Genomic DNA, 25,445 nt, shown 5'->3' with positions numbered 1-25,445 from the left:
TTATTTACATTTTGTTAAAGCTGATAAGGCAATGAAGGGTTTTTCTGGTCCCTTTTAAATTTAGAATACAGACACTTTCACATTTTGAGATCAGAAAAAAAGAGGGGGGATAAAGGAAGAAAAGTTTGTTTTTAATACTCTGAGGTTCAGTTTTCCAATAACTTACTGCTTCCGCTATTTAGATTCTTTTTCCTGTTCAGCATCACATTAAAAAAAAACTAATAATAAAAGAGTCATTTGGGGAGCAGAAGGAAACATATGGGGTTAAGTGCATAGACTCAGGTAATCTAGAGCAAGGATCTGCGCGTTTCTAGTGTAAAGGAATGGCTAGTAAATATTTTTCGGCTTTGCAGGGCATAGTGTCCCTACCATTGTCGCTCAAGAGCAATCACAGGTGATATATAATCAAATGAGCGTGGCTGTGTTCCAATAAAAGTTTATTTATTTTTTTTTTAAGATTTTATTTATTTATGAGAGACACAGAGAGAGAGAGAGAGGCAGAGACACAGGCAGAGGGAGAAGCAGGCTCGTGGGACTCAATCCTGAGTCTCCAGAATCAGGCCCTGGGCGCTAATCCGCTGAGCCACCCGGGCTGCCCCCAATAAAACTTTATTCACCAAAATAGGCATTGAACCAGATTAAGCCATTGGCCTGTAATTGCCGAGCCTCGAATCTAGAATTATATTCCATCTCTAGCATTTCCTAGTTGGTGATTTGGCCCGTTCTCCATTCATTTGCAAAATGGACATAATAGCTACACCACCCCATTTGGCTTCAAGGATAAAATGGACCAGTGTATAGATGATTCCATGGAAGTATCCCGTAAATGTTCCCTCTTATTCGTGGTAGTATTCTCCTCTTACAGCAAAGAAAGTCACGCAATTTAGAAAGGGCCAGATCCTAACTGCACCCGCAGCCTCTGAAAGAGGTGCCCACTGTCCGGGGAGTTTAACTTTGTCCCCCTTACTAGCTTTTGGCTAAAACTGCCTTTTCCCTCTTTCCTAAGCAAGTCCGTTCAAGGGGAGGGGGGGTCCTGGGAGGAAAAAAAAAAAAGAGGAACAGGAGGACGGAGGTGACCCAAATAGATCGGACTCGTGGGGAAAAAGATAATAAAGATAATTCTGCCCCAAGCTTGTCTCCTTTTTGGTGGATGACTCTCCTCCCCGGCTTACCACCCCATCTCCCCCTCCCCCTCCCCCCGTCTTGTCCTAAGGCTCAGGCTGTCCCGGGGAGCTCCAATCCTGAAGCTGGCTCCTTTGCACACGAGCGGGGCAAAACCAATGCTTATTTACTCCATTAGACCCCATCGTCACAGAGGAAAAGATGTTCTAGGATTTTGTCCCCCCCCCCCTTTTTTTTCCGTGGGACATTCTTCCTACATCTGAGTTACCCACTTAAGTTTTTAGGATTTCTGGCAGCAGGCATTTGGCTTTGTCTCTCATTTCTTTGTGCTGATTGTCAAATGCCCACATATTATTTACACCTCCCTTTCTCTCTGGGGTTTCTAATCCCTCCCTTTCTTATTACTAGCATTTCTTCCTGGACCTCGCCTCCTTTTTTCTAACCAGCAGGAGAGCTCCCCGAGCCTCAAGATAAACAGCAAACAAGATTTTGAATTTCAATGACAAATCGAGCAAGCCCCGCAAATCCCCGGCCCCGCAAAAATTTTAACTCGGGGATGGCAACTTCTTCGGTTTTCCTGCTCTGAACATGGGCAGGCCCGGTTCCTCTTTCATTTTGGTCTTGTTGCATCTCTTCCTGAATTAAATTTTTCAATTAGCTTGCTTGTTACAAGGCATAAGGAGCTGCCCTCCTCTTTACCTCAAATTCCCCTTCTTCCCAGGCGTAACAGAAATTTGCTTTGCAAGACAAAGAACAAAAAGACCTCACGGGCTGAGCAAAAAGATTCGGTTGTATACACGATTTCACCAGGTTTCCAAATGCATAATGAAATCAGACTCCTCCCCCGGGAGGGGAGTTCCCTCTCCAACCTACTGCGCTCACAAAATCCCAACCACTTCTTTCCAAGGACACACTTTGTTCTAAATCCCCAAGGCTTCACCCTAGCGCGCGCACACACACACACACACACACACACTCACACAGAGAACAGGAAGCTGCACCTAAATTGTAAGAGTGAGCCGTGAGCCTTCTCTGAGCCCACGATGAACAGAGGATATGGAGCAGAATTACACAATATATAGCAGGCATTTGTAACCCAGGCATGGGACTCTAACGCAATAATCCTGGCAAGGCTGTCTGGCCCCTGGGTGGGGCTGGGGTTGGGGTGAAGGGGTGCGGGGGGCGGGGGGGTGGGTAGGAAACATGACTTTTTCTTTCTTTCTCACGAGCTTCTCACTCTCAAGCTGGAGGGAAGATTAAAAACTACAGGAGAGGGCACGTGTTCATAATAGATTTTTAATGGGTTATTAATTCTCTGTTTTAAACCCTCATTTAAAAAAAGAAAACAACCCTAATTCAATCACTTCTCCTACGGATGAAGGCAATTTAAGGACAGGTGTGGAGGTAAGCTGCTGCTTTCAGAAAGCAGTGAGTGTGTTTGAGCAAAGAATCACAGGGTGTGCATTAGACTGGAGTATTTATTACATCCCTGTTTGCAGAGGCAAAGACTGAAATCCACCCGAAGTCCATCAGGAGGGGCAAGTAAAAGGCATCGGGGAGCACCATTCGAAGAAATACTATGCCACCATTTAAAAAGCCCATTATTTCTAACAGGAAATGCTCTCCAAAAGATCTAAGAGAAAAATGCAAGGTAAAGACAAAGAAAGGTATATTTGATATACATATATGCTGATCTATGCATAGACTATTTCTGGAATGATACACAGAAAAATTGCTGCTAATGACTGTCTGGGGGGGTGGGAGGAGGAAGATTTACCTTCCCCATAAACCCTCTGATTTGAATCTACCCCCAACCAGAAGCATGTATTATATTTTCCCCAAAATTTATAGCTAATTTTTTAAAAAACTTCAGGTCCCCATAGAAAATTGCCCAATAGATATTTTAAGTGGGAAAAAAAAAGTTGTACAAGTGTCTATAAATAGGGCTCTGGTGGTATATTTAAAACAGAGTTTAGGACACCTGGGTGGGTCACTGGTTGAGCATCTGCCTTTGGCTCGGGGCGTGATCCCAGGGTCCTGGGATTGAGTCCCACATCGGGCTCCCTAGAGGGAGCCTCCTTCTCCCCCTGCCTGTGTCTCTGCCTCTCTCTGTGTGTCTTCATGAATAAATAAAATAAATAAAAATAAAAATAAATAAAAATAAATTCAACATAAATAAAAATAAAACAAAGAGTTTATGTATACATACACACACAACATATATATACTTGCAAATTTATGGAACATGTCTGGAAGGATATGTGTCATACTGTTTGAAGTAGTTATTAGCTCTCTCTAGTAAACTCCTGAGCTAGTGAAGGTGAATAAAAGGAATAAAGGTGAATAAAACTTTTGCCTCTTTTACCTGGATTTTATATTGTTAGCACCTTTTAGAGAGAGATTATGTATTGCTTCTATGTTAAAGCTTTAAAAACTCAAATGAGGGGATCCCTGGGTGGCTCAGCAGTTTAGCGCCTGCCTTTGACCCAGGGCGTGATCCTGGAGTCCCGGGATCGAGTCCCACATTGGGCTCCCGGCATGGAGCCTGCCTCTCCCTCCTCCTGTGTCTCTGCCTCTCTCTCTCTCTATGTCTATCATAAATAAATAAATCTTTAAAAAAAAAAAAACTCAAATGAGGGTTGTCTGGCTGGCTCAGTCAGTAGGGCCTGTGACTCTTGATCTCAGGGTCATGAGTTCAAGTCCCACGTTGGGTGTAGAGCTTACTTTATTTTTTTTTTAAGATTTTATTTATTTATTCATGAGAGACACAGAGTGTGAGAGGCAGAGGGAGAAGCAGGCTCCCTGCAGGGAAGCCTGATGCGGGCAGAACTCGATCCCAGGACCCGGGGAACACGACCTGAATCAAAGGCAGATGCTCAACCGTTGAGCCACCCAGGTGCCCTGCAGACAGAGCTTACTATTAAAAAAAAAAAAAAAAAAAAAAAAAGCTACAATGAGAAAATAAGAGAAGGACATGGGCAAATACTGACCCACATGCAGGAGAAATGTGGGCCACATGTTTCCAGGGAAATGAAACTCCCAAGAAAATGTTCAAGGTAAATTTCTGCCTTTTGCCTCCTTAACAAATAGGATGGTCTAGTTTATTAGATATGCCAGAGGTTCTCCTTCCCCTGCCTGCTCTTGGCTGGGAGTGCTCCAAAGTGCTGGGCGAGGGGGCCCGGGTGGTACCTGTGTTCCAGCGAGCCCACCGGGCCCACCGAGCCCACGGAACCCACCGGGCCCACCGAGCCCACCAGGCCCACCAGGCCCACTGAGCCCCCCCGGGAGACGCAGGAGCCTCTGCCTCCCAGGCCGCGGAAATGCAGCGTCAAGCAAAGCGCCCGGCTCAGAATGAGCAGGACTCCGGCTTGCATTTGCCTTCCTGCCCTGCGCTTCGGAGCCGCACTTGAACGACTGCATTAACCAGAATGAAGTTCCTTGATGACAAAATCCTGACTTCCGCCGCCTGATGTTTTCTGTTCCACGGTCGGGTCAACAGGCTCCTGTGTGAGTCACCTTTGAGAGGCTGCCTCCAATGTGATCCCGGGGAAATGCGCTCTCCCTCCCCAATTAGCTCTCCAAGACCTCTGCACAGCTGCTTCTGCCCTAGGCATGCGCAAGAATGATGCAGGAAGAGACACATCTGAAAGAAGATTGTTTGGAAAGTCTTGATGTGATCCCGGTCCCCAGGCATTTACGCCGCAGTTTACCTCCTGAGAGAAACCTACTCTGCAAGGGAGCATGATCTATTTTCTGGGATTGAGAACACGCACATAGGATCAAACAGCAGCCCTAAGCATTCCTGCAAGGGCACTTGTGGGGGCAAGGAAATGCCAGGCTCCAAGTTTACAAGGCATCCAGTTTCCAGTGTTTCTGGGGCAGCTTTTTCTTGCTTCCACGAAGTTGTGTTTGAAGGGCCCCTGTCCCTCTCCCACAGTCATTTGGAAATTGTCAGCATTTAATCCGGGACCTTATGAGTTCTCTGATTCAGGAGAGAGGGGTGAAGTGTGGAAGCCGAATTGTTGCAAATGAGGAGGGTGACAGGACAAGGTCGGATTGGAAACTGGAGTTGGGGGGGGGCGGGGGGGGGGGTGCCAGACTTCCACATCAGCAGACAGAGTTTCTTCTTATTTCGGATCCCTCGAAATTACAGCAGCTGCGTCTACAGGTATATCCGAGGCATCGTTTAGACTCCTTTCAATTCAGGTGGAATGTGAAAATAAAGGGAGACTTGACTGTCTCTCAAGATTTAAAAAGGATCCACCGGCTATTGTCTGACCTCCTCAGTGTCTGATTGACTAGTAGAAAACGCATCTCCATGGGAACAGATAAATGTCTGCTTTTCATGCCGTGAAATAACCAACTCAGCCCGCGGAGCCTCACCAACCTAGCACTTTATTTGGGCGGCTGTAAGCAGCCTCTCTCTTTTCATGTTCAGCCAAATTATCTGCCAGAATTTCTTTTCAAGTCTAGGGAAAGGAAAAAAAAAGAGAGAGAGAGAGAGAGAGAGCTTCCTCCCCCCTCCCCCTTCTGCATGGAGTTAATTACTGTATTTTCAGCTGGGAGGGTGGGAAAAAAATACACACTGAGCTGAAATCGCACACAAAACAAGACCAGCATGTTGTATCTGCCTGTTGTCTATTTGTTGTTGGAATTTTTTTTTTTTTTTTTTTTTTTTTTTTTAAGGTACGGCTGTCTGCTGCTGTACTTGGGCCATGTCAGGGAGGGCAAGCCTCCGTCCTGGGAGGGAGGCAGAGCTGGGGCTGGCGGTTGTGAACTGTTTGCTTCCGTTTGTGCCAGTCTTGGGCTGTGTGACCTGAGGCAAGTGGGTAGCAGCTCTGATTTCATACTGCGATCTGAGATAGGGAGGTAGGGGGAAGGATAGAGACGCTCAGGTATCTGCCTTCCCTCCCCCCTAGGCCCCCAACATCTGCCGTTTTAACTCCCTGATCACTGCTCCAGCGCTCTGTGCCAGCAAAATTCGAGAACAGCTCTCAGGAGAGCTGGGGCTTTCTCGGGTGATTCCAGACACTTCTGCTTCTGTTCCTGGTTAAAAATACCACCGGAAGCAGCATTTTCTGATGAGATTGCAGCACTTCCAATCGAGTTTCTGAAGCAGAGGGGGAAAAAATAAATGAAAAGGGGAAGAGAAATAGAGATGAAATTACATACACACAGGCACACGTAGAGGTGTTTTTTCAACACACAAGGTCGAAATCCTAGGGTTGGGGCAGTATCTTAGCCTGTTTGATTCTAAAACTGGGCACAAGAATATGTGCGGGTTCCTTATTCTGCTGGAATCCATTCACCGTGCCTATTATTCTCTCCTTCCTCGTTTAAGCCGTTCGTGCCTTTGTCTCTCTCCTCTTCCTCGGCACCTCCACCCACCCACCCAACAAGTCTGAGCAGGAAATGTTTAAAGACCAGTGAACTGCAAACCCACTAGGCATTTTTCAAAAGAATCCAGGTTAAAGATACCTCCAGTCAAGATGTAGCAATCAAGTTTCAATTCCAGCTCTTCCGTGGACGTGATTCCTAAATATCGAAACCCCAGTGGTCTTTATCTGGACCAGCTGCTTCTGATGTCTAGAAGGAATGTGGCACATCAAGTGTGTGAACACTGCCTCTATTGTATCCAAACAGGCTGATTGAAGCCTGGATAATTGGCATGTAACCTTCTCTATTAATAGTGCAGACAGATATGTGAATTAGCTGAATCCCTCCGACATATGCCATGCATTAGCTAAAGGGGCTTACAATTCTCCAAACATCTCGGCTAACTATTACACCAATAATTAGGCTTTAGAACTTGATAACTTTGGGGGGAAATCAATAAATAATGGTGAAGCTCCCTACTGCCTCTGAATGAGAAGTGCCTCTGCAATGTTATTTAATTTGGGGTTCGAGGGTTGAGGGGTGTGGGGTGTGTGTTTGTGTGTGTTACTGATGCTGAGTTTCTGGAGGAGACTGGTAAATTTGGGGAATCTTTGTTTGGCTTCTGTACTCATCGAAGTACTGAATAGCAGCGTACACTTGTCAACGTCCTGTTTAAACATCTTGTAGAGGAATATACCCTGAATGAGGCTATTTAGAACTGCACATTTCTGAATAGATGGTTGGTCTCACATCAGTTCCTGAGACTACGTGGGCTGATCTTTAAGAGCCCCAACTGCAGTCAGATCACCCAGGTTTGAAGCACAGCTCCCCGACATACAAGCCCGTGGCCCCGAGCACTTGCTTATCTTCTCAGTGCCTCAGTTTTCAGATCTGGAAAACGGGGAGCACAAATACTCCTATCCCACTGGGGGCTTTGTAAGGGTTAAATAAGTTGTTGACTCATAAAATATTCAGGGGCGCCTGAGTGGCTCAGTGGTTGAGCGTCTGCCTTCTGCTCAGAGCATGATCCCAGGATCCAGGATCAAATCCCACATCAGGCTCCTTGCAGGGAGCCTGCTTCTCCCTCTGCCTATGTCTCTGCCTCTCTCTCCTTGTGTCTTTCATGAATAAATAAATAAAATCTTTAAAAAAATAAATAATAAAATATTCAAACAATAGAGTATAAGTATTTACTTAACAAAGTATTAATAATGAATAATTATTACATATTGATAAATTAATTATTTATTTATAAATATTCACTAGAAGTGTTTTTCAAACTGTGGGTTGTAACCTATCAGTAGCTGGTAAGAGCAATTCAGTGAATCCCAACTATCACTTTTAGGATAGGATAGGAATAGGATAGGGTAGGATAGGGTAGGATAGGATAGGATAGGATAGGATAGGATAGGATAGGGTATTACATAGAAAGGGTAAGCACCATTTTATCAAACTCTTTGTGGTGTGTAAATAAGTGTGTGTGTGTTTGTGTTGTGTGTAGGTATAGTGGGTCCTAACATAAAAATGTACATACTTCTTCTAGTGGGTCAAGTTTTTTAAAAATGTGAAAAACCTGCAATCAAATAATTCAAAACCTGGAGACAAATGCATCAATAGGAGATTGGTTTAATAAATTAAGTTACATCCATTCAATGGATTATCAAACAGTTGCTCATATGAAACAAAGGTCAGTTTCCATGTGCTGAATTGCACTAGACCCCCAGAAGGAGTATTTTGTAGAAGGCAAAAACATTAAAGAATGTACTAATTTCAACCCTTTCTATATAAATATAAAGGGCTTTGCTGGGTGTGTGTTTGACTACCTGGAACCTCAGCCTGCTGACCGTTCGGCTCCTGTACTGAGTGGGAGCTGGTCTTCCTGGAGGGTGGCCTGCCTGGTGATAGGTGATAGGACTACCATCCGTCCAGGTGAGCGAGCCAGAAGCCTTAGGACCACCGCTGACATGTCTCTCTCACTCACATTAAAGGATTCACAATCCATTCGTGTGGCTTCATCTTTAACCCTCAACCCCTTTCCAAGCTACTGTCATCTCTCCCCCGGGGAAACCACATCAAACTCCTCCTAACTAGTCTCCCTGTTGCCTCCCTATCCCTCTCAACTACCTAACTAGTCTCACTGCCACCTCTTAACTAGTAGCCTTCAGTCACCTAACTAGTCTTCCTGCATGCATTCTTGCCTCTGTTCCCCCCATCTTCCCAGTGGGGCCAGATAAACATGACCAGCCCCCATGCCTCCCAGTAGCCCTTGGGACAAAGACCAAAATCCTACAATAGCTTTTCCATTGGTTTCCTACGGATGCTATAGCAAAGCACGAAAACTTGGGTGGCTCCAGGGCACCTGGGTGGCTCTGTCGGTTTAGAGGCCGACTCTTGCTTTCAGCTCAGGTCGTGATCTCAGGGTCATGAGATTGGGCCCCTGGCCCTGCTGACTGAGCCAGCTTTGCACCTTTTAGAGAGAGATTATGTATTGCTTCTATGTTAAAGCTTTAAAAACTCAAATGTTTTTTTAACATAAAAATGACATACTTCTTCTAGTGGGTCCGAAAAGCCACTTTATATTTATATAGAAAAGGTTGGGGATCCCTGGGTGGCGCAGCGGTTTGGCGCCTGCCTTTGGCCCAGGGCACGATCCTGGAGACCCCGGATCGAATCCCACATCAGGCTCCCGGTGCATGGAGCCTGCTTCTCCCTCTGCCTATGTCTCTGCCTCTCTCTCTCTCTGTGACTATCATAAATAAATAAAAATTAAAAAAAAAAAAAAAAAAAAAAAAGAAAAGGTTGAAAGTCTCTCCCTCTACCCCTCCCTCCACTCCCACACACTCTTTCTCAGATAAACAATAAATACATTTTAAAGAAAAACTTAGTTGATTCAGACACAAAGAGATAAGAAAAGTTGAGGCCCAGTGCCTCACTCAAGGTGACCCAGACAACCAGACAACCCAGAAGATGGGAGGGGGTCCCGGCTTGATCTTGGGGTCATGAGTTCAAGCACCACATTGGGCATAGAGATTGCTTAAAACTTAAAAAAAAAAAAAAAACATGATAAATAAATAAACCCAAGAAGGGGTAGATGCATGAGTCTCAGATGAGGCTCTGGGGCTCAGAGTCTCACTGTGGCTTCTTATCTGGGTGTGGCCTTCATGGACTCATTTAACCTCTTTGAAAGTGTCCTTGGCTCCCTCAGGAGAATAGCAGAACCTCCCTTAAGCTGGCGTTGCTGAAAGCATGAAAGGAAATACCGCAGGCCAAGTCTGCACAGGCCAGCAAGCATCCATAGGCCCCGGTGATGGGCTTACGGTAGTGGCAGCCACAGGTCATTTGCAAATGCTTTCTTTGGCCTGGAGTGTTTTTATAAACGAGGGAAATTTCTTCTTTTAAACTGTGTATTTTAGCCTCCACCAATCCATGAGAAGGTCTGGCCACCCTAGGGTCATCTCTGCAAGTGGCGCAAGCCGACAAGAGCCGAGGAGCACCTGTCACTCTAGCGCTCTCTCTTGGGCACCGCGGGCACCTCCCCTCTCCCCTGCCCAGGACTGGGTCCCATTTCACTCAGACCGTGCCCTTGTTGGCAACGGAGTTTGCAGGTCAGGATCGGAGCAAACATCAGAGACTTTCCTGAAATAGGGCAGGTATCTAAGGGAGGACTTCGAAGGCGTGAATGTGGTTCAGAGAAAGAAAGAAGAAACAGAATACTTGGGAGCTAGCAAAATCATTAGGGTCCTGTAGCGGGCCCCCCAGCCTGGGAGACTGTGGACCTGAAGAAAGGAGCTGTGGGAGAAAGCCCCCTGATTAGGGCTGTGACCTTCGGGTGGAAGGAGCAGACCCCCTAGGGCGGCTGGGAGTTAGGGAAATAAATACCCCCACCCGTGTCCTCCTGCCAGTCTCCCACAGGTGCCTCCCACTGGCCAAACCCAAGTGGAAACCAGAGCAAGGGAGTCTAGGTAGAGTCTAGAAAGGGCAGCCATAGAGCGGGGAGGACAAGGTTGAAGAGGAGATCGAAAGGGGAAAAATGACCAATATTTAATATACCACTGATTTTAAAATTCTTCCTCTTACCATTTTTCGCTATGAATAACAGATTGTATTAAAAACCACCCTCTTCATTACTCATATTTTCAATCCCAGTTCCTCTATATTTTTAGAGCCTTTCCACCCAGCCATGTAGAACCGGACCCCTTGTTTCTCCCAACCATGTCCCATTCACATGTCTAGCATCCACCTAAAGCTTTTTTTTTTTTTTTAATATTTGTTTTGCAGGTTGCTGTTGCTCACTGAAGACAGGAACTGTCTTATTCATCTTGGAACTCCCAGAACCTAGCACTCTTGTCAGACATATAATAACTACTAAAAACCCGGAGATGGTGGGTGGATTTCCATGTATTGTTCTCGTAATGGAGGGGAGGCCCGAAAAGTGAGTGGTAGAGAATAAATGTCATCACTCACTGTTCCCAACTACATCCTCTTTCAAAGAAGCCAGTGGTCATTCCCCAGATCAACAAATTAATAACAGTAGCGGTAACAATAATATTAGACCAGTATTTGGGGGGCACTTATTACACGCCACTCTATACGTGCATGTGTATGCATTCATCTATTGTCTTTCAGTAATACTCTAAGTCATATAGTATTACGCCTATCTTGCAGAAAAGGAAACTGAGGGATAGAGAGAGTAATTATCCAAGGTCTGTACTGGAGTCAGGATTGGCCACCAGAAAAAAAAAAAAGGATTGGCCACCAGATCTGATGGATTCAGAGTCTTCAGCCATAAACCCTGCCTCTTCTTGGTTAACATAGCCTTAACTTACTATTACTTCTAATATTTCTAGGCTGAACTATATGTTATCCTTTTTTTTAAGATTTTATTTATTTATTCATGAGATACACACAGAGAGAGGCAGAGACATAGGCAGAGGGAGAAGCAGGCTCCCTGCAGGGACCCCAATGCAAGGCTCCATCCCAGGACCCTGGGATCATGACCTGAGCCAAAGGCAGATGCTCAACAACTGAGCCACCCAGGTGCCCCTAAAGATTTTGTTTAAAGGTTTATTTATTTTTATTAGAGAGAAAGAGAAAGACTGAGCAGAGGGAGAGGCAGATGGAGAGAGAGAGAGAGAATTTCAAGCAGACTTCCTGCTGAGCATGGACCCAGATGCAGGGCTGGATCTCACAATCCCGAGATCATGACCTGAGCTGAAACCAAGAGTCAGATGCATAACAGATGAAGCCACCCAGAAGCCCCTATATACCTGTTATCCTTATCAACATGTATCAGATGTTTGGTTATGCAGCAAGTAGAGACCTGACTTATCCAGTGGCTTAAGCTTATAAGGGTTGTTTCCTCTATAAAACCAGAAGTCCAGAGGTCATTTACTTCTGGCTTTGGTTCACTGGCTCAAGGATATAAAGGGATGAGGTTTCTGGGGTGCCTGGCTGGCTCAGTAGATACAGCATGCAGCTCTTGATCTCCAGGCCATAAGTTCGAGCCCCACATGAGGTATAGAGATTGCTTAAACTTTAAAAAAAAAAAAAGATGAGGCTTCTGACATGTTCTTGGACTTGCCCTCTTAGTCACAAAGTGACCACTTGAGTTCCAGCAATCGTTCCCATATTCCACGCAGGCAAAAAGAGAAAAACAGAAGGCAAAATATCACCTGCCCACTAGAAGAGGCCTCTTGACAGAGCACTCCCAGACATCTCATCTATGTTTTCTGCTTTCACTTCAAGAATCACCTTTATTGGAGGCACCTGGGAGGCTTAGCCAGTTAAGCTAAGTGTCTGACTTTAGCTCAGACTATGATCCCAGGATCTTGGGATTGAGCCCCACATGGACGGGCTCCGTGCTCAGCAGAATCTTCTCCCTCTCCCCCTTCCTCTCCCCCTGCTTGTGCTCTCTCTCTCAAATAAATAAAATACATATTTTTTAATTACCTTTATTGGCAAGAGTGATGAGGATATATAGATACATCATCGGAGCATTGCTGGGTCCTACAGTATGGAGGCTCTGCCCTTAAGAAAGGGAAATGGGGGTGGGACACCTGGGTGGCTCAGCGGTTGAGCCTCTGCCTTTGGCTCGAGGTGTGATCCCGGGGTCCTGGGATCGAGTCCTATATCGGTCTCCCCACTGGGAGCCTACTTCTACCTTTGCCTATGTCTCTGCCCCTCTCTCAGTGTCTCTCATGAATAAATAAAACCTAAAAAAAAAAAAAAAGGGGGGGGGGCAGCCCGGGTGGCTCAGCAGTTTAGTGTGGCCTTCAGCCCAGGGCATGATCCTGGAGACCCAGGATCGAGTCCCACATCAGGCTCCCTGCATGGAGCCTGCTTCTCCCTCTGCCTCTCTCTCTCTCTCTCTCTCTCTCTCTCTGTCTCTCATGAATAAATAAATAAAATCTTTAAAAAAATAAAAATAAAAATAAATTTAAAAAATAAAATTAAAAAAAAGGAAGGGGAAATGAGTGCTAACGAGACAATTGATATTCTCTGCCACCATCCAAGTCTTTCTGTATATCTATCCACATTTATATCTTCATATATTTATGCTTTACTCCGGGGTGTGATAAACAAGGCCCACTGCCTGCTTTGTAAATAAAGCTTTATTGGAAAACAGCCGTGCTCATTTATTTATCTATTGTTGATGGCTTCTCTCCCCACCCCCCACAAAGGCAGGAATTGCTAATTCCAACACAGGCCATCCAACCCCCAGAGCCTAAAAATAGCTAATATCTGACCCTTCACCGAAAGAGTTTGCCGACCCCTGTTTTACTCTCTCCCTTTCTATCTTTGGAAAAACGCATTGTACCTCACTGGGACCCATTCACTGAAATGAGAACCGAATATAAGAGGTGAGCCAGTGAGCCATCCTGCACCATGACCGCAGCATCTCTTCTCCATCCCCGCTGCAGCTCGCATTAACAAAGAGCATTCAAGGAACATCTGAGATTGAAGAGGCATTTCCACTGACATCTGAGCCGTTCCATCCTGTCTTCCAGCAACGCTCACGACAATGGCAATCATTTTCACTAAAGAATAAACATACTTTTTGCCTCCAGATGCCCACAGACGTTCCGGGAAACTCACACACGGGAACAATCTAAAATTATCCAGCTTTGTATGCTATGGAAATAGTCTCATTCAAAGACAACTTCGTATTTGTTGAGATAATTACAAGTTTGATAAGTGCATATTATCTGAGGAATAATTTGTGAAGAATTATGCACGAGCCTAGGGTATCGGTTCAAGGATAGTTTATAGCAAATCTATATAGATTGAGATAAATCCAAAATATTTATGTGCCTATTGGCACATAAAAATCCGCCTGCCATTCTCCCATTCAGTTCTCCGTACAGGGCAGGTGTGGTTTTTTTGCCAGGGATTTGCAGCTGAATAAATCTCATAATTCAAAACGCTTCTCTTTGCCAGCCTACCAGCATTGCCACGTGGCTATACCATAAACACTTTGTAGTCCACTCAACTTGCTAGCTCCAAAATTGGGTCTCTTGACAAATTTGAGAGGAAACTCCCAGTACATCACATTTTGAGGTCAGTTAGACATTTCTAATATTTTATATAACATTATTTTAAATGCATATTATTTAAAATTTCAAAAAAGAGAATAAATAGAACTCAAATTCTCATAATGTTGATCACACTGTATTTAACTTGAATATATGGATTCCAGAAAAAAAACAGAGGATATAAAAATCGATCTGAAATGCCTTGGGAAAAAAAAAAATGAAATGCCTTGGATGGGAATACCTGTCCGTATATCACAAGGTTTCTCAAACGTGGCATTTTTGACATCTGGGGCCGGAAAACCCTTTGGTCTGCGATGCTGTCCTGTGCACTGCAGGATGTTGAGCAGCATCCCTGGCCTCTCCCCACTAGATGCTAACAGCACTCCCCACTCTGTTGTGACAACCAAAAACGTCTCCAGACATTGTCAAATGTTTCCTGGGAGGCAAAATCACCCCCTGGTTGAAAATCACTGCTGTAGTATGTTCCAGAGTATTTGTTTTGGACAGAAATCCAGATTCTCTGCTATTTACTAGCTGCAGAAATGTAGGCATAATTTAACCTCTGCAGACCTGTTTTCTTTCTAGTACAGGTCCATAATAACAGTGTTATCTCACCAGGTTGTTGTACCATTAAAGGTAACAATACAGTAAACCAATAAATTCTCAAACCAGGGTAGGTATTATCATCGGATTATCCTTCTTAATTATCAGTGTATCTTTTGGTGCAGAGTCCTCATTCTGGGTTTTGCAGAATGATATGCCAGAGACAATTGCCCCCAGCTGGGTCTGATATGAAAAACTCGGGGCGCCTGGGTGGCTCAGCGGCTGAGCTCCTGCCTTCAGCTCAGGGCATGATCCCAGGGTCCTGGGATCGAGTCCCACATCGGGCTCCCTGCATGGAGCCTGCTTCTGCCTCTGCCTGTGTCTCTGCCTCTGTGTGTATGTGTGTCCCTCATGAATAAATAGATAAAATCTTTTTTAAAAATAAATATATGGGGATCCCTGAGTGGCTCAGCAGTTTGGTGCCTGCCTTTGACCCAGGGCTTGATCCTGGAGTCCTGGGATCAAGTCCCACATCAGGGGATGCTTCTCCCTCTGCCTGTGTCTCTGCCTCTGTGTGTGTGTGTCTCTCATGAATAAATAAATAAAATCTTTAAAAAAAAAAAAAAAAAGGAAACTCATGAGCTGATGAAATAAAAAATAATAAAAAATTTCCAAGTGAAATGAAAAATTAGATTTCACAAGCCATGAGAAAGATTTTTTTTTTAACTAACAAGCAAAATGAGCCCTCTCCTCCCCTTGGCAGGCAGAGGAAAAGCTTCGGGAAGCATCCTGCTCCCAGGCCAGCGCAGAGGGCTTTAAGGGAAACACACAACCTCCTAGAATGACCGCAGAGGGTGCTGATTGTTGCCGATGCCAACGTGGGGCTCTCCTGGTGCCTGGGTGGAATAAACGTGTTGGCTCTTGAAAGAAAGAACCAGGCAGATGGCTACCAGCCCCAATTATTTTCAAGTCATTTCTCAAGTGTGTAAACTATTGGTACTATTGTCTGCCTCTCTGCTTTCGGGAGGTTATTATCAGCAGATTAGCTGTTTGAAGCATGCTCTCTTGCCTCTGTTGTGCTGAAGAATGAAGCCTTCCCTTGAACACGGCACTTCCAAAACAAAATGCTGGCTCTTGAGAATACGTTTTCTCACCCCTCAAGTCCTGAATGGGAAAAATTTGGCTGAGATTGGCTTCTCCCGTTCTCTGAAATATATGCATAGCCCCTAGGAATTTATTCTTCAGATGGACTCCCACGCAGGTGAAAATAGGGTCCGGGGCTATTTACCGCAGCGCTGTTTATAAGAGCAAAAGGAGCAGAAAATTATTTAAGTGTCCGTCCAGGGGAGACCAACTGCATAGATTAATTAAATGGAATACTATGTAGCAATAAAAAAAAAAGAATGAGGAAGTGCTTCGCCGATATGAAGCAATCTCCAAAATACACCGCGAAATAAAAACAAACAAGACGTACACAGCACACATCACAGAGGTTGCTTGTATGTTCAGAGAATAAATCTGGAAAGATACATGAGAAACTTGTAAGAGAACTTTTCTCCGAGGAAGAGAACCGGGTCACTTGAGATTCAACAACCTTTTGTACCGGATGAACTTGGTACCATGGCAAGTGATGACTGTTTTTCTTTTTTTTTTTTTTTAATAAATAGGGGACTTAAAAGTTTAGATAATACTCTTCCTCAAAATGAAATGTATGACTCTAGTATTAATGTACCTTTTTAAAGATTTTATTATGTATTTAAGAGAGAGAAAACACAAACAGGAGGGAGGGGCAGAGGCAGAGGGAGAAGCAGGCTCCCCGCTGAGCAGGGAGCCCGAGGCAGGACTCGATCCCAGGACCCTGGGATCATGCCCTGAGCCGAAGGCCGACACTCAACCCAGGAGCCACCCAGGTGCCCCATTATTAATATAACTTGCTGGAAAACGAGAAACAGTTTAAATTGAACACTCTTCGGGAAGCCCGTGGGGGGGGCGGGGGTGGGCGCTCAGCAGTTGAGCACCTGCTTTCGGCCCAGGGCGTGACCCCAGGGTCCCGGGATCGAGTCCCACGTCGGGCTCCCTGCAGGGAGCCTGCTGCTCCCTCTGCCTGTGTCTCTCCTTCTCTCTCTGTGTCTCTCATGAATAAATAAAATCTTACAAATAAAAATTGGACTATTTTCTCCCCTTCTCCCCCCGAAGTTTCCTATAGAAATAAGATTTCCGAAGGAGGGCAGCCCCGGTGGCTCAGCGGTTTAGTGCTGCCTGCGGCCCGGGGTGTGATCTTGGAGACCCGGGATCGAGTCCTGCATCAGGCTCCCTGCATGGAGCCTGCTTCTCCCTCTGCTTGTGTCTCTGCTTCTCTCTCTCCTCTCTGTGTATTCTCATGAATAAATAAAAATAAAATCTTAAAAAAAAAAAAAAAAAAAGATTCCCAAAGGAGCTGAACTGATAGCACAGAGTCTCTGGGTCCCCTTTACCCAACTTCCACTATTATTAACATGTTACAGAACCACAGTTCATTGATGAAAACGAAGAACTCTGACACTGCGCCGCCGCCGTACGCGTCTCTAACCTCCAGGCTTGGCCCTGATCCACCTGCGTCTCTACCGCGGTCCGCGCGGCCCAGGAGAGCGACCCAGGGCAGGGCGGCTCTTCGCGGCTCCTCCGCCTCCTCCAATCGGGGGTGGCCACGCCCCCTGCCTCCTAATTGGCTCCACTCTCGGCCAATAGGAAGCGTCGGAGGGAAAGGCACGAGGCTCCGGAGGCGGCCTGGCGGCTCCTCCGCGCCTGCGCACAACATCTCCCGAAGGCCGCGCATCTTCTCCAGGCAGAGGCCGAGCCTGGGAGATGCTCCAGGGTTTGTGCTGATGGCATCTACCTCTCGCTGGGCGCCTTGTATCTGCAAAGCTTCCTGCTAAGCATTATTGGGACACCCCGGCGGCCCCGAGTGGCCGGAGCTTACGTTAACCCCATTTTATGGATGAAAGTACTGAGGATTCCAGAAGCTAAGTGGCTCACCCAAAGTCACAACTGTTTGGTGGCAGGACAGAAGCAGGCCAGATCCACTTTTTTTTTTTTTTTTTTTTTTTTTTTAGTTTCACCTCTGTAGTCTGTTTCCTTCAGTCCTGGAAAGTCCTGCGGTATGTGTGAAAACCAAGGCCAGGGGAGGGACCATGCTACATCCAGTGCACACTTCACAAGAACTTGTGTTGAAGCGCAGGCTCCTGGCTCCCTCTTCCCTCTCTACCCCCAAGAGTATATTTTGTAAAGAAGGCAAGTGACGGATCCCTGGGTGGCGCAGCAGTTTGGCACCTGCCTTTGGCCCAGGGCGCAATCCTAGAGACCCCAGATCAAATCCCACGTCGGGCTCCCGGTGCACGGAACCTGCTTCTCCCTCTGCCTATGTCTCTGCCTCTCTGTGTGTGTGTGTGACTATCATAAAAATAAATAAAAATTAAAAAAAAAAAAAAAGAAGGCAAGTGACTTGATCTCTCTCAGGCTCAGTTTCCCCATTAGGTGGGAATAGCATTACCCAGCTCAAGCTTTGAAACTCACTTGAGGTCATGGAGCCTAGCAGGGGCTCAATCTACCAAAGATTTTGTTTTGTTTGCTTGCTTCTGTGTGTTTGCTTTTTTGCTTACTGGCTAGATACCTCTGCTTCCCTGAGGTTAGAAGTGAAGAAGTCCCCAGTAGGAAGTCAGGAGCATGATGCAGGGAAAGATCCATCGGGCCTAGCTCAGCTGCAGGACCAGTTTCTTTTTATTTTCCAATCAGGGGCAGGCACTTGGTAAAATATGATAGACACTAAATGCTAGAAAAATGCAACAGAAAAGCAAAGACATACACAGTGCAAGTCCAACTTTTTCTTGGATTCTGTAGACATTAAGCTGATCTATCAAATTCAGCAGACCAGCCCTGTCTGTGCAGACCACACAGAAGGCAGCTCTGGTTCTAAGGAAACGTTTAGAGCTCTGTGCATGGGCCATTTTGCACACTGGTCTGTCCTGTAAAGTGGCTCATGTGAGCATTGCACAGAGTAGATCTGGGGACACAGACTCCAGAGCTCACAGCGCAGCCAGCACAGGAAAGACCAAAAGATGGCAGGAAGTACACAGAGAAAGGTGATATTCAGCTCCAGGTACATTTTTGCCGATGGAGAAAAACCAGCCCAGCATCGTCAGACCCGCAGATCTCTTCAGAGGAGCTACAAATTTTCACATGAAAAATCTCCCAATTTTTAAATGCGCTTTGATACTTAAGAAGACTAATTAACTGTGCCCTCCAACTGGTGAACAGCTTCATAACTTGTAGGGCTCTATATGAATTGAGAATGCAGAGTTCAAGATCATAAAGAATTTTAAGGGGGACGCTTGGGTGGCTCAGTTGGTTAAGCATCTGCCTTCAGCTGGGGTCATGATCTCAGGGCCCTGGGATAGAGCCCTGTGTCCAGCTCCCTGCTAAGCAAGAAGCCTGCTTCTCCCTCTCTCTCTGCTACCTCCCTCCCCCACCCACTCATGCTCGCTCTCATTTGTCTCAAATAAATAAATAAAATCTTTTTTTAAAAAGGGGTTTTAAAATATTGACAGCCAAGCGAGCATTCAACTAAGTGTGGGGCCTGCCCAGTGCATGAACCCATGAAGGCCAAACAAAATGTCTTTGGGTCAGTCTTCATGACTTTTGTTTTGTTCCTTGAGAGAAGGGGCTGTGTTTTCTGCAAAGCTTCCATGTACAGGGCCTCCCTTGCATAGCAAGGGCTCAAGGATCAGATGAGATGAAGCTCTGTGTGGATGAATGAGGAGCAGCAGACATAGGTAGAGCATCTTGGGAACTCTAAGCAAATACAGCAATCAACATTTTATGGGATAGGAAACAAAAAGGTTCTTAATCTTGAGGGATAGCCCCAAAAAAGGGTAAAGACTTGCTATCAGTATCAAGCGCTTAGGTGCCAGACGCTATTCTGAGCATCTTATATATATTTGCTCATCTAACCTTCACAAAATCCTAAGCGGCAGGGAGAAACCAGCCCAGCATTGTCAGACCTGCAGATCTCTGCAGACCGTGAGATTAAGTAGTGTGTCCAGGGTCACACGGCTGCGAAATGGTGGAGTCGGCATAAGCATTTAGACTGTCCGGTTCCAGAGCCTGCGCCCGCCGGTAACACCAGGCTGCCTTGGGATGAACGATGGCTAGGCTTCCTGGAGTTCCATGGAATCCTCAGGCTGCTCGGGGGAGAGCAGTTTGGCCAAGGAAGTTTTTGCCAGACTCAGATGGGATGAGGGGAATGGCGAGGAGAGAACCAACAGGAAGCATAGTTGGTGGGGGAGGGGAGGTCTGAAGAGTGAGGGGTACACATGGCTCCAAGTGGCCCCCGAGGAAATGGGCCTCCTCTTGCAGCTCAAGGACATTCAACTTCTCCTCTGGAGACAGAGACCAGGGTGGGGAGCTGGGAGTGGGGGGAAAGTAAAGTGAGTCAGGGTGACCTTATAGACGTGGGACAAGGGAAGGAGAGTGAGGAGAAAAATGCAGAGCCAGAAGTATCTGAGCAAACTAGAATGTGTAAGGCACATTCAAGAGCACCAGGGTTTAGCCCCCCCCCCCCCCCCCCGCCAGGTGGCTCAGCAGAACATCTGTCTTTGGCCCAGGGCATGACCCCGGGGTCCAGGGATCCAGTCCCATTGGGCTTCTTGCTCCGTGGGGAGCCTGCTTCTCCCTCTCCCTCTGCCTGCTGCTCCCCATGCTGTTCTCTCTGTGTGTGTCAAATAAATAAATAGAATCTTTTTAAAATAAATAAATAAAAATAAATTTACATTTGGGGGATATATGGAGGCCCAGTGCATCTCCCCCTGTTGTGTTCACTTACAGCAGGATCAAGTGCAGAGGGGGTGCTCAGTAATGTTTGTTGAGTGAATGAATGAAGTTGAGAAATTACAGCTGAACCCAATGGACGGATCCATGTGGGTTGACCAACAAGCACCTGGGTGGCAGGGCCTATGGGTACAGAGGGAATCTCAGTTGAGAGAAGAGTCAATGTAGAAATCCAGGCCCCGGATCTGGCTCCTAAGTCGAAATGAAGGAGTGGGTTTGCCAGAGTTTGAACATTTACAGACGGCTCATGCCAGACCCACCAGCGGGCACTGTTTCTCAACCTCTGCGCTACTGGCATTCGAGGCTGGACAGTCCTTTGTTGCGGGGCTGCCTTGTGCACTGTGGGAGGGTTAACACCGTCCCTGGCCCCTACCCGGTAGATGCCAGGAGCACCCTTCCCTGGAGTTGGGACAACCAAACTATCTCCAGAAGGCTCCACAAGCCCGTGAGGGCAAAATCCCCACTGAGAGCCCCTGCCTTGAGATAAACTACCTTGTATTTCCACCAAGAAGGCCCTGGTTTCCAGGATTTCTGCAGATGGATCTGGGAGCTCTTGACACATCCAAGCTGAGAACGTCAGAGCAAGGCTGCAACTCCAGGGCTTTTCTGCAAAGACCCTTTCCAGAAGGGGTTCTGTGGAACTCCAGCTCATCGGTGTCATATCCATGTTCATGGCATTCCTGTTGTTTGTTGTTGATCCAACTGCTTTATTCCTTTTTTTTTTTTTTCAAATATTTTATTTATTTATTTGACACAGACAGAGAGCAAGAGAGCACAAGCAGGAGGAGCAGCAGAGGGAAAAGGAGAAGCAGGCTCCCCGCTGAGCAGGGAGCCCAAAGTGGGCCTCGATCCCAGGACCCTGAGATCATGACCTGAGCCGAAGGCAGACACTTAACCAACTAAGCCACCCCGGCGCCCCTCAACTGCTTTATTCTAGAAATGAGGACACTTAAGGCCCAGAGAAGCTCAGGAACTTGTCCAAGTTTACACAGCTAGTTGGGGAGCAAGTAGATAGCTTATTTCTAACAGGCACAAACTCATAGCAAACCAAATAACAGGTTCATGAGTTGGCAAAGGACATTCATTTTGTCCCCTTTGACCTCAGACAAAGTGAGTGGCTGAGTGTAGAGCCCGAGGTGGGAGCCCATTCCCGGTTCCAGCCTGCTCCCTGGGGCTTTCTGCTCTGCTCCATGTGAAGGAGGCAGGGTTGCCTCCTGGTCTGGACATAATCAAGTGATGATCTTTGGAGAAACCCCAAAACAGGAAAGAGAAAGAGAGAGAAGGAAAAGCTCTCCAGACGAACACGTCGGGAAGGAAGCGGCAGTCAGCCGAGTCGGTGGACACCACGAGACAATGTTTTTGCATAAAACAATCTGAAGCAAGCAGAGGAGGTGAGTTTGTTTTGGAACGAGATTGTCGCGTGTCATGCACCGTCCTCACGGAAGCCTGACTCACCTTTGTTAGCAGGTGTGAGTCAGAGCTGCGCCGGACCGTGGGCATCAGGGCCGTGTGTCAGACCAAGTCCTGGGAAGGGCAAGGTGAAGAGTCAGCGATTCTCCCCCTGGATGGTTCGAAATGTCCAACAACTCCAAAGCCGGGCTCCTGCCTCTGGCTGCAGATGCACCTACGCTGGGGTTTGCCCAGACAACCTTGGGACAGGGCTGCCTCCTTTTCCTACCTGCCTCCCATGCTTCTCAAACTAGGTTGGGGCCCCTGCTGGGGTCCAGGTGGCGTGGGTGGTAGACAGGCAGAGGCAAGGCAGCCAGCAGTCAACTTAGTCATTCAACACGTTTTTATTTTTATTTTTTTTATTTTTTTATTTTTTTAAATATTTTATTTATTTATTCATGAAGGACACACAGAGAGAGAGAGGCAGAGACACAGGCAGAGGGAGAAGCAGGCTCCATGCAGGGAGCTCGATGTGGGACTCGATTCCGGGACTCCAGGATCACGTCCTGGGTCAAAGGCAGGCGCCAAACCGCTGAGCCACCCAGGGATTCCCCATATTTTTATTTTTTTAAAGATTTTATCTATTTATTCATGAGAGGCACAGAGAAGCAGAGACACAGGCAGAGGGAGAAGCAGGCCCCAACCACTGAGCCACCCCTAATATGTTTTTATGTATTGAGCACCTACTGTTCTAAGACACTATTCTAAGAGCTGAAATACAGCCATGGCCAATCCCTGCAGTCCCAGAATTTACCTAGTAGTCCCTGGAGACAGTTAATAAACAGATCAATGTCTTAGGGTATCAGATGACAAGAACTCTTATGAGAAATATAAAGGCAAGGGGAGGGCTGGAGCGTGATAGCAGGGATGAGGGGCTCTTTTGGAAGGGGGCACTGGGGAAGACCTCCAGGAGGAAGCAGGAGGTGTGAAGTTATGTTAGAACCTTTACCAACAATATTTGGGGTGAGAATAGAGCCCACTTTCGAAGGGGGAGGTTGCTCAAACAGGTACGCGCACACCCATGTCCACCGCAGCACTGCTCACAACAGCCCAAGGGCGGGAGCACCCAGGTGTCCGTCAACAGATGAATGGATGAACAAAATGGGTGGACCCACACAATGGGATACTATGTGTCCTTAACAAGAAATGAAATTCAGACTTAGGGACGCCTGGGTGGCTCAGTGGTTGAGCATCTGCCTTCGGCTCAGGTGGTGATCCTAGGGTCCTGGGATCGAGTCCCGCATCCGGCTCCCCGCAGGGAGCCTGCTTCTCCCTCTGCCTAAGTCTCTGCCTCTCTCTCTGTGTCTCTCATGAATAAACAAATAAAATATTTTTTTAAAACATTCAGACATAGGCTACAATATGGATGAACCTTGAAGACATTATGTTAAGGGAAATAAGCCAGATACAAAAGGACAAATCGTGTATGATCCCCCTTATCGAGGTACCCGGAATAGTCAAATTCATAGACGCAGAGCAGAATGGTGATGGCCAAGGGCTGGACAGAGGGGCGTCGGGGGCTGGGGAGAGCGAGGACTTGGTGTTTAATAGGGACAGTCTCAGTTGGAGATGATGACAAAGCTTTGGAGATGGTCAATGGTGATGGTTGCACAACAACGGGAATGTATTAGTGTCACTGAAGGATGCACTTAAAATGGCTAAAATGGGGAGCTTTAGGTTATGTATATGTTGCCATAATTTTTTTAATTTAGCTGGGGAAAAAAAGAAGAGGAAAGAAGGCAGAGACCAGAACAACATTTAGTGAGTGAAGCTTACTTTGAACCAGTCAGCTGTGAAGCCTTTTACATACATGATCTCATCTAATCTTTACAACATCCTTAACATTAGGTATGATCCCAGTTTACAGATGAACAAACCAATGCTCACAGCCATCAAGGGCCTTTCTTTTTTTTTTTTTTTCTTTCTTTTTTAAGATTTTATTTATTTGTTCATGAGAGACACAGAGAGAGGCAGAGACACAGGCAGAGGGAAAAGCAGGCTCCATGCAGGGAAGCCCAAGGCAGGACTTGATCTCAGGACCCCAGGATCAGGCCTTGAGCAGAAGGCAGATGCTCAACTGCTGAGCCACCCAAGCGTCCCATCAAGGGCCTTTCTCAGGGGTGAGTGACAAGGCTGTGATTCACCCCACACACACTGCTTGCTCTGTCCACACTACTAGCATCCCACCTTAACCCACACCAGTGCCCTGTGTTTGCTGAAGCCGTTTGTAAAACCCTCCACCTCTGTGCAACCTGCAACGGCCTCCATTGCTAAATAAAGCCATGAGGGCAGTGGGCTTAGGGGGGCTCAGTTGGGCAGGATGGATTCATGAAGAAGAGGAGCCCATCCGAATCTTGAAAGCCCACTTGAAAGGTGTCTTTGAGTTGTTTTGTTTTTTTTTTTTTTTTAAGATTTTATTTATTTATTCGAGAGAGGCAGAGACACAAGCAGGTAGAAGGAGAATCAGGCTCCATGCAGGAAACCCGACGTGGGACTCGATCCTGGGACCCAGAATCACACCCTGGGCCCCGGGATCGAGTCCCGCCACCCAGGATCATGCCCTGGGCCAAAGGCAGGCACTAAACCGCTGAGCCACCCAGGGATCCCCACTCCCCACCTCCACCCCCCAGCTTTGAGTTTTAAAAGGCATTCGTGTTACTCATTGCACAAACAAATCCAGGTGTTTCTCTGGGCCACTGGTGAGTGGTAAGGAGATCAAGCAGCCAGCTCTTTGATAAAGAGCCTGATCTAATGGAATAAGGAGAGATATCAGTAGCACCAAACTGGGTGGAAAACAGTACAGAAATGTCACACAGAGATTTGCATAAGATGCTAAGGAGACTCAGAGGATCCCAGAGAAAGGATATTTTTTTTCTTTTTGCCCTAAGAAATCAGAAAGCTTTTCCTCCCTAGAAAATTTAGTCACCCTAGAACCTAATCTAAGAGAGTTAACCAGAAACTTAACTTGCAGTTTCTGACATACTTTTGCTTTCCACCCACCTTCCTTCCCACTGGTCAGTTTCCTGGGAAACATCCACATTTTGAGAACAAAAATACCAATAACATGTCATTAGAATGACATCAACATGACAAGAACATTTTGTTAAAATAACTCTAAGGCCTAAAGTACATGTGAAAATTATTTTTAAATGGCATTAGCTCCACAAAAGGGAGGCACTAATGAGATGCTTAACCAAAAAAAAAAAAAAAAATTAGATTTCTCAGAATGCTTATCCTCTGGATCAGAACAGTGGCTGAGGTTTAATAGTAACTTTGGAACAATCTAAGTAAATTCTGTTACTCGGAAGGGGTTAGCAGAGCCTCTGGGATTTTGTATGGAAGCATAATATGGAGAATATGGATGTAGCAAACCTCATTTTTAACTTTCTCCAGGAAAGAAGAAGGGGATGTTGCCTTCAGGAGATTTGAGGTCCCTATGTCTTTTTTTTTTTTTTTTTTTTTTAAGGGCTTTATGTCTTGAGTCAAAGGAGACTTGGAGAGCCTGGTGTTGTGGCTCTCAGAGCCCCCCTGATGCCCACATGTCCTCCCGCCTCTGCCTTC

General features: G+C 46.3%; 1 long non-coding RNA gene across 1 annotated transcript in view; it reads right to left on the bottom strand.

The window, feature by feature from the left end:
* Positions 1–5,777: 5,777 nt before the first annotated feature.
* The window catches only part of LOC106557676, a 44,403-nt gene continuing 24,735 nt past the window's right edge, over positions 5,778–25,445 (bottom strand). Inside the window, exons 3-4 of the long non-coding RNA XR_005377408.1 lie at positions 21,891–21,959; positions 5,778–6,232 (exon numbers count right to left, since the gene is read on the bottom strand). This is a non-coding gene — a long non-coding RNA (uncharacterized LOC106557676). The remainder of the gene's footprint in view (positions 6,233–21,890; positions 21,960–25,445) is intronic.

Source organism: Canis lupus, chromosome 24 (assembly GCF_011100685.1).
Source record: "Canis lupus familiaris isolate Mischka breed German Shepherd chromosome 24, alternate assembly UU_Cfam_GSD_1.0, whole genome shotgun sequence".
NCBI classification, from domain to species: domain Eukaryota; kingdom Metazoa; phylum Chordata; class Mammalia; order Carnivora; family Canidae; genus Canis; species Canis lupus.
Note: the sequence above shows the minus strand (reverse complement) of the source record. Positions and strands in the feature narration are given on the sequence as shown.